The 15,590-nt window shown below is 39.6% G+C and overlaps 2 long non-coding RNA genes across 3 annotated transcripts in view; both read left to right on the forward strand.

Annotated features, from left to right (window-relative positions):
• LOC130361795 (uncharacterized) overlaps window positions 1-11,270 on the forward strand; it is a 144,375-nt gene extending 133,105 nt beyond the window's left edge. For both annotated transcript variants that reach the window (XR_008891158.1, XR_008891159.1), the window contains exon 3: window positions 11,125-11,270. This is a non-coding gene — a long non-coding RNA (uncharacterized LOC130361795). The remainder of the gene's footprint in view (window positions 1-11,124) is intronic.
• LOC130361793 (uncharacterized) overlaps window positions 1-15,590 on the forward strand; it is a 409,253-nt gene that overhangs the window by 311,630 nt on the left and 82,033 nt on the right. The gene's annotated exons all lie outside the window — the stretch shown is intronic.

A 15,590-nucleotide genomic window follows, 5' to 3' on the forward strand; every position in this document is an offset into this window, starting at 1 on the left:
ATACACAGCAACAGGAGAATACAGCAGCACACTGCTAGCACAAAGATATAGATAAAACATGAGTATATAGATACAACATGAGAAGCTATTCAGCTATGGTGCAGTAATGAAATAGTGAGATACTTAGCTTGTAATTTGGCGGCCAAATAGCTTGGACCATCCCACCACGGTAAGGTGATCTCATTGGGACGGACCCTACACTATGAATATGCCTCTGTGTGAATTGCTGTATATTTAGCCCAGCAGCCTGAACCTGTAAGCCAGGTCCGTATAATAGTTTGGAATCAATAGTGCTGGCCAACTTATTCTTTGTTTTATATATATATATATATATATATATATATATATATATATATATATGCAAATCATAAAATGTTACAGTATCTTGTAATAGCAGCACCACCAAAAAGACAGAAAAAATTATGCACAAATGGACAGCATATAGAAGAAAAGTTAACAAAATCTTTATTAAAGTGTATCATCAATTAAAAACAACAATACATATACATGATAAAAACAAGGCACCGAAAGAAACTTCAAATAGGTAGGTAGGGACTGGAACTCAGCATAGAAATGATAATAAACATAAGTATGAGGTCAGAGGGCAATGGAATATAGGTATCAACATAAGATCGCACCAAAATACTGCTAAATGCAAGCAAGAGGGCAAGGAGGGAATAAATGAGAGAGCCAAACCCAAAGACTAAAAAGAACAAGTATGCCAGACCTTACGTACCAACCCCAACGATGGTTTCACCACTGAATGGCTTCCTCAGGGGGTGTGGCTATCCTACCTTCACACCAGCCTAATATACCAAGATCCAGCCACTTACATCTCATCACAATTAAACTGACATTAATCACCCCCAATCAGAACATCCTAAGAGATATCACCGCCCATAGAACCTAGCTATATCCAATGGTGTTCCGAATTTACCTAGAGATGGTGTCTGCCAGAACTCCTGATGTCCGGGACGCCGTCTGCGTGCTTCCGGTAAAACAAGCCAAGTCACATGACTAATGTAATCACATGACCGGGCTATGAAGATGCGTGCACACGCGCACTGCGTCTTCCGCGAGTAGGGTACGGTCATGTGGTACATCGACCATATGACCGGGCTCTCCGGCAGGAACACGCAGGCGCAGTGTAAGTCAAGAGGCGCTAGCGTGGATAAAAGAATAAGCGCAAGCGCAGAAGGGTAAGAAAATAGTAACACATGATGTGTATCCCACGTGATCAGGCAAATAAAATGACAGAAAAAAAAAAACAAGAAGGGGAGAAGTGTGGGCAGAAGTGAAGTGAGAGAGGGGAGTGAAATTGAATGAGAGAAAAAAAGTGAAACACAGCAACCCAACCGTGAAGATACAAGAAAAATCAATATATTTAATGAATTACCCAATACAACCAAATGCTAATCATGCAGTGAATAAATGAATAATGCTAGAAAAAGCTTGAAACATGATTATACAAATGAGAAAAACTGATACTAATGATAATACTACATAAAATGAATAAGTAGATTTGAAAAAAATTAATTAATTTATAAATAAATAATAAATGATAAAATATAATTCATTAAAATACAAAATGAATTAGAATAATAATGAATAGTAAATGAGAAATAATAGTGAATAATAAAAAAATAAAAAAAAACATATATTTTATAAATTACTAATGGATAAGTGCTAATAGTTAATTAGTGTAATGTTGATTGGTGGAAGACGAAAAATGTATATATATATGTGTGTGTATATGTGAGACGCAATGAAATTCAGGTGTGTGAAAATCATCAAAGCAGGATTGGATATAGCTAGGTTCTATGGGCGGTGATATCTCTTAGGATGTTCTGATTGGGGGTGATTAATGTCAGTTTAATTGTGATGAGATGTAAGTGGCTGGATCTTGGTATATTAGGCTGGTGTGAAGGTAGGATAGCCACAACCCCTGAGGAAGCCATTCAGTGGTGAAACCATCGTTGGGGTTGGTAGGTAAGGTCTGGCATACTTGTTCTTTTTAGTCTTTGGGTTTGGCTCTCTCATTTATTCCCTCCTTGCCCTCTTGCTTGCGTTTAGCAGTATTTTGGTGCAATCTTAAGTTGATACCTATATCAACATAAGATCGCACCAAAATACTGCTAAACCCAAGAGGGCAAGGAGGAAATAAATGAGAGAGCCAAACCCAAAGACTAAAAAGGACAAGTATGCCAGACCTTACCTACCAACCCCATTTGTGCATAATTTTTTCTGTGTTTTTGGTGGTGCTTCTATCATGCACATTACTTACCTCTTTGAGGTATAGGCTCTTATGTAGGTGTCTAGTATCTTGTAATACCTTTTTTATTGGACTAACAGCATTTTGTAGAGACAAGCTTTCGGGATTCCTCCCTTTATCAAGTCCAAAGCAGGACTTGATAAAGGGAGGAATCCCGAAAGCTTGTCTCTACAAAATGCTGTTAGTCCAATAAAAAAGGTATTACAAGATACTGCAACATTTTAGGATTTGCATCTGCATCACTGGACTAATACGGCTACTCAAATTTACTATATATATATATATATATATATATATATATATATATATATATATGTATATATATATCTATATATATATATTATATATCTCTAAAAAACAAAAAGAAAAATAGCCAGCACAACTACCTAATACTGCTGTGTGAAACAGGGAGGGGTGCACGGCTACAGAGGGTGCCACTCTCCCAAAATTGCACAGCAAAAACAAAAAGAAAAATAGCCAGCACAACTACCTAATACACGGGTGCACGCTGCTGTGGCAAGTACAAAGTATACAAAAAAGAAGGTTGCAGCAGCACTCTTGGTCAAAAAATGGAGGCTCTAAGCACACTTTTTGATCAAAACGTGTCCCCCATCCACCACGTGGAGGTGGCCTCATTTCGGATGGGACCCTAACACTCATTTCACTCACTTCTGCTGGGCATACAGCCTCTGACTGGGTGACATGCTGGATCAACTAGCAATTTAAAAAACCTCCAGTGGAACACGGAGAGGTGCACGGCTACAGAGGGCATTTTGATCAAAAAGTGCGCTAAGAGTCTCCATTTTTTGACCAAGAGTACTGCTGCAACCTTCTTTTTTGTATAATATATATATATATATATATATATATATATATATATATATATATACACTGCTTAAAAAAATAAAGGAAACACTAAGATAACACATCCTAGATCTGAATGAATGAACTAATCATATGAAATACTTTCGTGTTTACATAGTTGAATGTGCTGACAACAAAATCACGCAAAAATTATCAATGGAAATCAAATTTATCAACCCATGGAGGTCTGGATATAGAGTCACACTCAAAATCAAAGTAGAAAACCATTACAGGCTGATGTAATGTCCTTGAAACAAGTCAAAATGAGGCTCATCAGTGTGTGTGGCCTCAACGTGCCCTTGTGACCTCCCTAGAATGACTGGGCATGCTCCTGATGAGGTGGCGGTTGGTCTCCTGAGGGATGTCCTCCCAGACATGGACTAAAGCATCCGCCAACTCCTGGACAGTCTGTAGTGCAATGTGCCGTTGGTGGATGGAGCGAGACATGATGTCCCAGATGTGCTCAATCGGATTCAGGTATGGAGAACAGGCAGGCCAGTCCATAGCATCAATGACTTCCTCTTGCATTAACTGCTGACACACTCCACCCACATGAGGTCTAGCATTGTCTTGCATTAGGAGGAACTCAGGGCCAACTGCACCAGCATATGGTCTCACAAGGGGTCTGAGGATCTCATCTCGGTACCTAATGACAGTCAAGCTACCTCTGGCAAGCACATGGAGGGCTGTGCGGCCCCCCAAAGAAATGCCACCCCACACCATTACTGACCCATCGCCAAACCGGTCATGCTGGAGGATGTTGCAGGAAGCAGAACATTCTCCACGGCGTCTCTAGTCTCTGTCACGTCTGTCACATGTGCGCAGTGTAAACCTGCTTTCATCTGTGAAGAGCACAGGGCGCCAGTGGCAAATTTGCCAATCTTGGTGTTCTCTGGCAAATGCAAAATGTCCTGCATGGTGTTGGGCTGTAAGCAAAACCCCACCTGTGGACGACGGGGCCTCATACCACCCTCATGCCACTTTTAACATTGAGAAAGAGGCTAGCAAAGGCCTCAAAACGCATTTGTTTATATTGGCACCTTAATAAATGGACTTTCTTAACATATACCACTGACTGTGAGTATTTCTGCATGGATTACCCATGTCCTTTTTCCTGCATCCAGACATCTCTACTGTCGGCTGAGGACATTCCACTGCCAAAACCCGGGTGGCTGCACCGTTTACTACAGGCTATTTAAGGTGGTAGCGTCTGGCACACAACCAAAAAAGGTGAGCAAGATTGCCCTATCATGTTCGCCTATTGATTTAACTCGAGTTACTGTCCCATGAGAAGCTCCACTTTGTTTTTTAGATACGTTTACCCATACCACCCTCATGGAGTCTGTTTCTGACCGTTTGAGTGGACACATGTACATTTGTGGCCTGCTGGAGGTCATTTTGCAGTGCTCTGGCAGTGCTCCTCCTGCTCCTGCTTGCACAAAAGCAGAGGTAGCGATCCTGCTGCTGGGTTGTTGCCCTCCTACGGCCTCCTCCACATCTCCTGATGTACTGGAGTGTCTCCTGGTAGCGCCTCCATGCTCTGGACACTATGCTGACAGACACAGCAAACTTTGTTGCCAAAGCTTGCATTGATGTGCCATCCTGGATGAGCTGCACTACCTAAGCCCCTTGTGTGGGTTGTAGACTCCATCACATGCTACCACTAGAGTGAAAGCACCGCCATCATTGAAAAGTGAACAAAACATCAGCCAGGAAACATAGGAACTAAGAAGTGGTCTGTGGTCACCACTAGAGATGAGCGAACTTACAGTAAATTTGATTCGTCACGAACTTCTCGGCTCGGCAGTTGATGACTTTTCCTGCGTAAATTAGTTCAGCCTTCAGGTGCTCCGGTGGGCTGGAAAAGGTGGATACAGTCCTAGGAAAGAGTCTCCTAGGACTGTATCCACCTTTTCCAGCCCACGGAAGCACCTGAAAGCTGAACTAATTTATGCAGGAAAAGCCATCAACTGCCGAGCCGAAAAGTTTGTGACGAATCGAATTTACTGTAAGTTCACTCGTCTCTAGTCACCACCTGCAGAACCACTCCATTATTGGGGGTGTCTTGCTAATTGCCTATAATTTCCACCTGCTATCTGTTCCATTTGCACAACAGCATGTGAAATTGATTGTCAATCAGTGTTGCTTCCTGAGTGGACAGTGTGATTTCACAGATGTGTGATTGACTTGGAGTTACATTGTGTTGTTTAAAGGGGTACTCCACTGGAAAACTTTTTTTTTTTTTTTTAAATCAACTGGTTCCAGAAAGTTAAACAGATTTGTAAATTAATCCTTCCAGTACTTATCAGCTGCTGTATGATCCACAAGAAGTTTTGACTTTTGGAGTTTCCTTTCTGTCTGACCACAGTGCTCTCTGCTGACACCTCTGTCCATTTTAGGAACTGTCCAGAGTAGGAGCAAATCCCAACAGAAAACATATCCTGCTCTGGACAGTTCCTAACAGGAACAGAGGTGTCAGCAGAGAGCACTGTGGTCAGACAGAAAGGAAATTCAAAAAGAAAAGAACTTCCTGTGGATAATAGCTAATCAGTACTGGAAGCATTAAGATTTTTTAATAGAAGTAATTTACAAATCTGTTAAACTTTCTGGCACCAGTTGATTTAAAAAAATATATATATATATGTTTTTTTTTTTTTTTTTTTAGAAGTGTATTAGTACATAGGAACAGGTTGTACTTGGTTTGCTGTACAGTAGCAAAAGTGGAAAAAGCGTGAGATCCATGATGATGTGGCACATCTGCGGCAGTAATAGAATAACTGCTTCTAAATTGTGATTGTAATTTATTAAGATAAAGTAACATATTTATTTTAATATGAAGCCAACTCTCGCATGGAGGATAGTGCTATTAGTAAAAGTGACATTTTTCACACCATTTACATTTTGATGCCAGGCATAAAATAAAGCAATTAGCAGCCATAATAAATATACACTTAGTATAAATTAGGATTATGCTATTGTGCATTTGCCAGGCACTTAACAAAGGGAGTCTTTATTGCTAGAGGGTCCATCTGGCAGTGAAGAGGTTAAGATTAGTAACATATGTTCTTGTCAGCATGTATTTAGCACCTGCAGAAATGAACGTGAGGACTGTGACAGCAGAGAAGCAGAGCGCCTGCTGGGGAGACTGTGCACACTGTCAACAAATTTTACTTTGTTAATTTCTTCTTATTAAAAGCAATCCAAGAAAAGAATGTAATAGTGCAGGTGTTCAGAACAGCACAGCAAGACCATTTAATGCGAGGAAAGGTGCGTGCACCTCTCACTCTGTCATCATTCTATACAGAAGAGGGCTACGGTACCATAGTACAGCAGAGAGGTTGCAAGTCCCTCCCACGGCTTAATAGATTTTGGGTTCCTTGCATTGTGTTTTTGCTTAGGTTTTCCCTTTTAGATTCACGTTCTAGAACTTAGAACATAGAGCATTTTGTAAGTGATGCCCAGACATGCTATGGACCTAGTAGTCACATTAAACTACAATCCTTTTTAGGGTATATTGCTATTGACTACTGTATTTCTTATGCCTCCAGTTTTAACCACAGACACATAGCATTTTTTGTTCTCACAAATTTATACTGTATAGCGTCAGGGTGAAAAATAAATGTGATGTGTTCTAATGTATAGTCTATTACAGTTATTCATGTGCACCGACCCTTAAGCTATGTTTACACACACTTTTTTGAGCTGTAAATAGCTTAAAAAGGCCCAAAATGAAAAAAGAGTTTGTGAACTGTTAAAAACAATGCTCATAAAAAAAAATAAAAAATTGTGAACATAGTTGTAGACTAGGTTTCCAGTTGTTGCCAGTGTTTTTTTTTTATTTTTGTTAATAGACACACCGGACAAAATGCCTGAGAACCTGCCACTCCATTTTCCTGCATCTTTGCTGTTTTTCTGGCATTTTTCCAGCATTTTTACCTTTGTGTAGAAATTGTGTTTTTTTCACCTTTCACAGTTTTTACAGTTCCTATGTTCACCCTTCTTTTCAATATTTTTTATAAAAAGTAAAAACGTCAGAAAAAATGCCAATGCAAAACCCACATTGCGTTTTTAATGGTGTTTTTTTTTTTTTTTAAATCTCCCATGGACTTCTATGGGAGAGAAATACTAAGATTTCAGTGAAAAAAAACGTCCTAGAATTTTGCAAATAGCAGAAAAGCCCCAAATTGGAGGGATAAAACCAAAGATAAAAAAAAAATCAAGTGGGTATGGCGTTTCAAAAATCTCTATAGTCTTGCAGCTAAGATATGTCCATAGCGTTATAAAACAAAAAAAACAAGGTACAGCATTTGTTGCACTTTTTGGGGGGTTTTTGGCATAAAAGTGGAAATCTAGCCTTGGGGAATCGGGACACTTAGGGTCCATGTCAGGAACTGTCCATAGCAAGATAGGCTTGCTATGGGAATTGGCTCCAGTTCTGGACAGTTCCTGACATGGACAGAGGTGTCAGCAGAGAGCACTGTGGTCAGACAAAAAAGAAATTCAAAAATAAAAGAACTTCCTCTTTAGTATACAGCAGCTGATAAGTACTGGAAGGATTACAATTTTTAAATAGAAGTAATTTTTATATCTGTTTAACTTTCGTGCACCAGTTGATTTAAAAAAAAAATATTCCACCGGAGTAGCCCTTTAACTTAAAAATATAGAATTTTATAAATCTTGTACTTCCTTTTCCTGTGTTTTGATTTGCTAACATTGCAAGGTATAGGAAGCAAATATACTACTGCTCTTTGTTTTCATTCTATGCATAGACACAGTCAGCTTTACCTCCTTATTAGACAGCAATAATACGCAGACCACTACGGGCAGCTGGGCTTATACTCCTCCAGCAGTGCACAGTTAAATAAGAGCAGCCAGATTTTTAAATGATTTACTCTTTGCAATTTGCAGCAGTTGCCAATACTGTGCATCACCACCACCTGCAGACTGAGAAGCGAATGTTAAAATCTGCTATGCAGGAGACTGCCAGTAGGGGGTACTATGGTTGCTAGCACCTTCTGCTCTGATGGGTCATAGAGTTATGTATACTCTAGTTAAATTTGATTCCTAAAGAGATGTATCGGAGATAGAAAAATATTTCTGCCAGTTGGCTCCATTATTTACCCCATATTCTGCATGTATTGACAACTCAATTGGATAACATATGGATTTAGAGATTTTGACATCTGTAAAAAAAACTATTTGTAAATGAAGGCTTGAGTGTTGAGCATATATATATATATATATATATATATATATATAGATAGATAGATAGATATATTTATTTATTTAGTATGTTTGTTATTGTTATACAATGTATCCATTCCGTTTTTAATCAGTGTTTACAGTGTTTTTTCTTCCAGTTGGTTATTTTTTCCCACTAATCTTAGCATATGTTTACATTTTTGGATTTATAATCAAACTATAAACTAGCATCTACTTGCCATTTATTACTTTCTAGTGCTTATATTGACACATATGTATATTTGAATTGTATTGATCTCTTGCTGTTATGTTGGTTTGTACTGAAATAAGCAGTGCTACATAGGTGCTGTTTCTTTCCCCTGCAAAGCTACGACTCCCAGCATGCCCGGACAGCCTTTGGCTGTCTGGGCATGCTGGGAGTTGTAGCTTTGCAAACCTGGAGGCACACTGGTTGGAAAACACAACCCTACACAAGTTCTTATTCCTGTGCCAACATGCAGCTGCAGTTTGTAGTAGACAGGAGAGGAGGTGGACAGGGTGCCTATGATCCCGGAAGCGGGAGTGCAAGGAAGTGTGCATGTGGCGTGTGTGTGGAATGGCACCTGCTGGCATGAAGTTTAATATATTTGTATAGATGGCATATAGAACCATAGTGCCCCTGAGGAATTCACTATTGGGTGACGAAAGGTGTTGGGACTCAGAGGACTGTTATCTTGTCTGACTCTATTGTGTCCTGTGTATGTTTCCAGGTTATATACCCAAATAAGGACGGGTATTGTATACAGTTATTTTAAGGATGTATTATTTTATACCTGTGTCTGCATAGGGATTTTCTATTTATTATTAGTGGAGCTAGGGTGTCCCTGTGGGGAGGTCCTATTTATTTGGGATCCCCTCCATGGTTGAGGGATGGGTTTTAGAATTTTTCTTGCCCTCCCTGTGTTTTTATTCTGTCTGTTTTTTGTACACGATTTTCTATTATTCTGCAACAATAAAGATTTATATGTATTGCCAGTTTTGGTGTGCGTCTTATGGTATGTTTTTTGCTGGTTTCTTAACAATGGGGGAGATTTATCAAAACCTGTCCAGAGGAAAAATTGCCCAGTTGCCCATAGCAACCAATCCGATTGCTTCTGTTGTTTTTCAGAGGTCTCTTTAAAAATGAAAAGCCATCTGGGCAACTTTTCTCTGCACAGGTTTTGATAAATCTCTTCCAATGTGTTTTTTTTTTTTTTTTTTTAAATAACGCTGTCCACAGCTGGTTTGTAAGCTCTTTTTCATTTGATGGTGATTAACGCCCTTTTTGGTGGGTTGCACCAAAGTATGCATTTTTTTTAAGTTGCAGTTTCATAAATACCTGAACGCTGCAAAAAGATCAAGAAAAAACATGTCTACCACTGCAACAATCAAAAACACAGGTAAATGAAAAGTCGCAAAAAGACACACTGCACCAAAATATTGCGACAATGTTACCCAAGAAAACCAGGGTAAAAGGCTTAATAAATTCCCGCAAAGTGCTTAGCATTGTCTATGTCTGACACTGTATATGGGGCACTCTAGTTAACATATTTGAAAGGCACTTTTTGTCACCTTATGAGGGAGATTGCCATTTGGCATGCATGGACTGCACTATATAAGGAGTTTTGTAGAAGATGTATTGGGGCATTGGATGGGTATGTAGGTATTACTGTTGTAGGGCACTGTTATGGGATTTATACATGGCAAACAGTGCAGCGTGTAAGACAAAGACCGGACAGACCCGTCCGTCCTGTCTTTGTCTTACATGCTGCACTGTTTGCCATGAATAAATCTACTTGATTCATCAGAAATTGGGTGAGTGCCCTCTCTTTCTTCATATCTTCCACTGAATATATTTCATGAACTGTAACCTACATGAGTGAGCACCACACGCTGATAGTGTGTTTCAGATAGTAGCGATGAAGCGCACGCCACGCTGTAGAGTGGGACAATTAATAGGAGACTATAACTGTTGCCCAAGTGTTGGTTTCTTTTTTGCTATACTGTTATGGGGTTGATTCCATTTGGAAGGAAATGTAGCTGGTACTGGTGTAGGAGGCATTGCGGCTGACACTATCTCTGCCAAGTCTCTAAAAAAGGAAATAAAATGAGTGTAGGAAAGGGAGGAAAGTATCTTAAAGATTTGCAAGTTCTACACAGCTCAGGGCATCATGGGATATAGCAATTCAAAGTAAATGGCACCCACCGGGATTGTTATGTGTGTGGGACCCTGATAACACTGCCTGCAAACAGAGTGTTTTTATATGTAAATCCAGATAATTTTTTTCTATTTAAAATAGATGCTATTTTTGGAGCACACACAATTTTACAATGGAAACAGAACCTCACTTTAAACCTGTATAGTTTACCATCATAAATGGCTCCCGCTGTGTAAAATATAATAATAATTGTGTAACACAGTTATTACATAGTCAGCTGACTCTAGTAAACTCTATTCCGTTGAATAGAATAAAAGAAAAGAAAAAAAGAGCGGAGTCTTGTGTAATCCACTTGAGTATATATTCTTTTTCATGCAGACAGTACATTTACAAACACATTCAGTAAACAGCCCTGCTGCTTTGATTCCGGTTCCTTGCCATGTCTTCATTTATATGATCAGAGCAATATTCAATAATGACAAGATCAGCTGAAGGAAAATCTCTGTGTGCTGCCGCTCTTGTTTGTAGATGAGATCCAGTGCTTTAGATAAAGCCCGGAGAGATGGTCTCCAAGGACCTATCAGTTTAACAAGTATCTCTGTTTTTCAGCAATTACTGGCAATGTTGACAGAACCTTCCACACCATCTGTTTGAAGACTTGCTTAAACTCTATTAAACCCTTATATTTCAAGAGAGATGATCTGTGGACCATGGGGACCTGCTGTGAAAGATACTCTGCCAATACAAACAAACTGCTATCACTTTTTAATTATCCAATAAATGATTGCAACAGAGAGGTTTATCCCTCAGTAGCCTGCCAGTGTTCTCACTACTTTACCTTGAAGCATTAACACTTTTTATCCAATGTGTCCTCAATTTTAGTACTTTTTTTTTTTTTATTCACAGGAAACTACTCTTATATTACCCATATGGATGCACTTTTATTTATTTATTTTTCATTTTTGCCTCTTGGCATAACCTTTTTTCATTGACAGTTGTTTGTGAGTTCTTGTGATTTTTGTTTTACAAAAATTTTTTTAATGATATTTTTCTTAAACAGGTAACGTACCACCTAATTTGTTCACATTTTTTATGGAGTACATAAAAAATGTTACCTCCACTGAACAAATTAAAAGTTAGATTTATTAGGCAGTGTTCACACAGTGTAAAATGAAAGCAAAAATACTGCAGTGAACTAGGTATACAATGTGGTAGTTTTTAACCCCTTAAGGACGCAGCCCATTTAGGCCTTAAGGACGCAGAAAATTTTATTTTTACGTTTACATTTTTTCCTCCTCTCCTTCAAAAAATCATAACTCTTTTATATTTTCATCCACAGACTAGTATGAAGGCTTGTTTTTTGCGTGACCAGTTGTCCGTTGTAATGCCATCACTCACTTTACCATCAAATGTATGGCACAACCAAAAAAATACTATTTGTGTGGGGAAATTAAAAAGAAAACCGCAATTTTCCTAACTTTGGAAGGTTTCGTTTTCACGCCGTACCATTTACGGTAAAAGTGACATGTGTTCTTTTTTCTTTGGGTCAATACAATTAAAATGATACCCGTTATAAATACTTTTCTATTACTGTTGCGCTTAAAAAAAATCACAAACTTTTTAACCAAATTAGTACGTTTAAGATCCCCCTATTTTGAAGACCTATAACTTTTTCATTTTTCTGTATAAGCAGCGGAAAGGATGCTCATTTTTTGCGCCGTGATCTGTACTTTTTATTGATACCATATTTGCTTATATAAAACTTTTAATACATTTTTTATAAAAAATTTTTGGAATAAAATGTTATAAAAAGCAGCTATTTTGGACTTTTTTTTTTTACGTTCACGCCGTTCATCGTACGGTATCATTAACATTTTATTTTAATAGTTCAGATATTTACGCACGGGGCAATACCAAATATGTATCTAAAATATTTTTTTAACACTTTTTGGGGGTGAAATAGGGAAAATGGGGCAATTTACGTTTTTATTGGGGGAGGGGGTTTTTCACATTTTTTAACTTAATTTTTTTTACTTTTTTTACTTTTATTTTTACACTTTAATAGTCCCCACAGGGGACTATTTATAGCAATCATTCGATTGCTAATCCTGTTCAGTGCTATGTATAGGACACAGCACTGATCAGGGTTATCGGTCATCTTCTGCTCTGGTCTGCGGGAAGGCAGATCCGAGCAGAAGACTCCCGGAAGAAAGCGGAGGCAGGGGGGGGGGACCTCCGGCTGCTGTGCTGGATGAACGGATCGCCGCGGCAGCGCTGCGGGCGATCCGATCATCCAATTAAGTGACCGCGATGCTGCAGATGCCGGGGTTCACGGCATCTGAGGGGTTAATGGTGGACATCCGCGGGATCGCGGATGGCTGCCATTACCAACAGGTCCCTGGCTGCGGTCAACAGCCGGGACCTGCCACGCATGATCCGAGCATCGCTCCGATGCCTGAGGTTGTGCTTAGGACGTAAATGTACGTCCTGGTGCGTTAAGTACCACGTCACCAGGACGTACATTTACGGCACTTGTCGTTAAGGGGTTAAATATAATAGTCGATTTCCATCAAAGTCTATCTGAAAGCAACTGTCAGTGCAAGCAATGGGCCTCATTTATTAAAGGGGTACTCTGGCGCTAAGACATCTTATCCCCTATCCAAAGATAGGGTATAAGATGCCTGATCGTGGGGGTCCCGCTGCTGGGGACCCCCGTGATCTTGCACACAGCACCTTGTTAGAATCAGTCCCCGGAGCACGTTCGCTCTGTGTCTGATTAATGGCGATCACGAGGGCCGGAGCATTGTGACATCACGGCCCCGCTCCCTTGTGATGACATGCTCTGCCCCCTCAATGCAAGCCTATGGGAGGGGGCGTGTTTTTTTTTTTTTTTTTTTTTTTAAATGTCAGGGACACTCTACTTTTCAAAGACACACCCCTTTTCCTGGCAGTGATGCCCCCTTTTTTAGGTTTTCTGAGTAAAGTGGAGAGTTAGTAGGGTTTTTTAACAAAAAAATGTATTCGCAAATTCTGCAACACACATGCAACACAAAAACCATACAAAATCTACTCAGAAAAGCTTCAGTATGGCTAGGTCTCCACTTTTTTTAATTTTTTTGCAAAAATGCTAATAAAATGCCCATTCTGCCACTTGGCTTTTTTTTTTGTGAAAAAACGCTGCGGCCAGATGTTAGCTGCAAGTCAGTAGGGAACTGCAAAATGCCACATCCACTTGGCATTTTTCAGTTTGGTGTTTTTTTTACCCTTTGACGTTTTTCAGCTATTTTTTGGATCCCTCTCTTGTTGAGATTTTGGCTTTTTAAGGGAAAATCTTGGTGTATTCCTCCCATAGAAGTTTATGAGAGTTAAAAAAAAGGCTTTTAACTTTGGCGTTTTTGCAGGTGGTTTTTATCTTTTTTGTGGACTTTAGCGATCCAAAAAAAGGTTGGAGATACCCTTTTCATTAAAATTTTGTAGGGTATCATTAAAGAAAGAAAAAAGATACCGTAGTGATGGAAAAAATTGGATTTAACAAAATTTATATTTTTTATAATGACATTTTTATTCATTTTTAAACAGGGATCAATTTATGTGGGCGGGCAGGGAATTAAAAATGTAGCCTGGAATAATAAAAATATAGAAAGGGGCCATTTAAATGTAAAAATGTAAATGTTTTAAATGTAAAATGTATTTTGTTAAAGTTTTGATTAGTGTTGTATTTTAATAATGTGTTTAATAAAGTGTGTATGTTTTTAACTTTTTTCCCTTTTTTTCCTTTATATTCTTAAATTTTTTAGGTAGTACTACTACTCTCAGCATGGAACAGTCTGTTCCATGATGGGAGTAGTAGTACCTGCACTAATAGACAGATCACCCCTGGTGTCACTTCTGACACCCGTTGCAATCCTCCTATATAATTTATAGAAGCCGGCGGCCTGCTGCTTCTCCGCTATCCTGCACTGTATTCTGCGATGTGTATTCATGACAATTCATATTTCCGGCAGAGAGCTGTGATTGGCCAGATGGTTCCAGCCACTCACAACTCTCTGTGGGAAATATGAATAGGTATATACACAGCAGTGCAGAGGACCAGAGAAGAGCTGCCTGGCCACATCTATACATTATACAGCACACTAGCTGCGATCTGTCCCTTACTGCAGGTACTTCTCTCAACATGGAGCACAATCTGCTCCATGCCGGAAGCTGTAGTACCTGCATTAATGCACAGATCGCAATTCTGAAACCCGCTGCGATCTGCCTGTTAGTACAGGTACTACAACTCCCAGCATGGAACAGGGTGTGCTCCATGTTGGGAGCAGTAGTACCTGCAGTAAGGGACAAATAGCAGCGTCACCCTTGTTACCTATTGCGATCCTCCTGATGTGAATTTCGTGACTCATCTGTGCTCAAGGCTACAGAGCCGGGAGAACAGCTGATGCTGAGCAGTAGATATACGTCATACATCTACTGCCCAGCAAGAACTTATAGTGAGTCTGCAATGTGTATACAGTATACACATTACTGGATCACTTAAACCTTGCTGAGCTGTGCGCTATGTGCCAGCCCAGCAAGTAAAGAGTTAACTTAGACTGCTGGACAGTGTAGGTTAACCCTTTGGGCGGTATACAGAATATACAACTATCTATAGATAGCTGTATATAGTGTATACAGAAGAGGAGATCCCCTTACCTTCCTCACTCCCTGTCCCTGCCGGGTCCGTGTAGCTCCACCCCTAGTGATGACGTCATTAGGGGCAGGGCTACAGACGGGAGGCCGAGTGGTAAGTATGAGGCTCTGCCCACATTGTACATTTTGTATAATGTGAACAGAGCCTTCTGGCAGTGTCTTCCCAGACAGAGAGGCTCAAGCTGTTGCTAAATTACAACTCCCAGCATGTCTAGACAGCCAAAGGCTGTCTGGGCATGCTGCAAGTTGTATTTTTGCAACAATTGGAGGCTCTCTGTTTGGGAAGACATTGCATTTTTTGCACTCTCCCCATTGGAGAGTACCAAAAATGTCCTAACCCATTTTTTGTGCTTCTTTTTTCTTCTCGTTTCAGATATTGTATATGCAGA

Source organism: Hyla sarda, chromosome 3, assembly GCF_029499605.1.
Source record: "Hyla sarda isolate aHylSar1 chromosome 3, aHylSar1.hap1, whole genome shotgun sequence".
Classification (NCBI taxonomy): Eukaryota; Metazoa; Chordata; class Amphibia; order Anura; family Hylidae; genus Hyla; species Hyla sarda.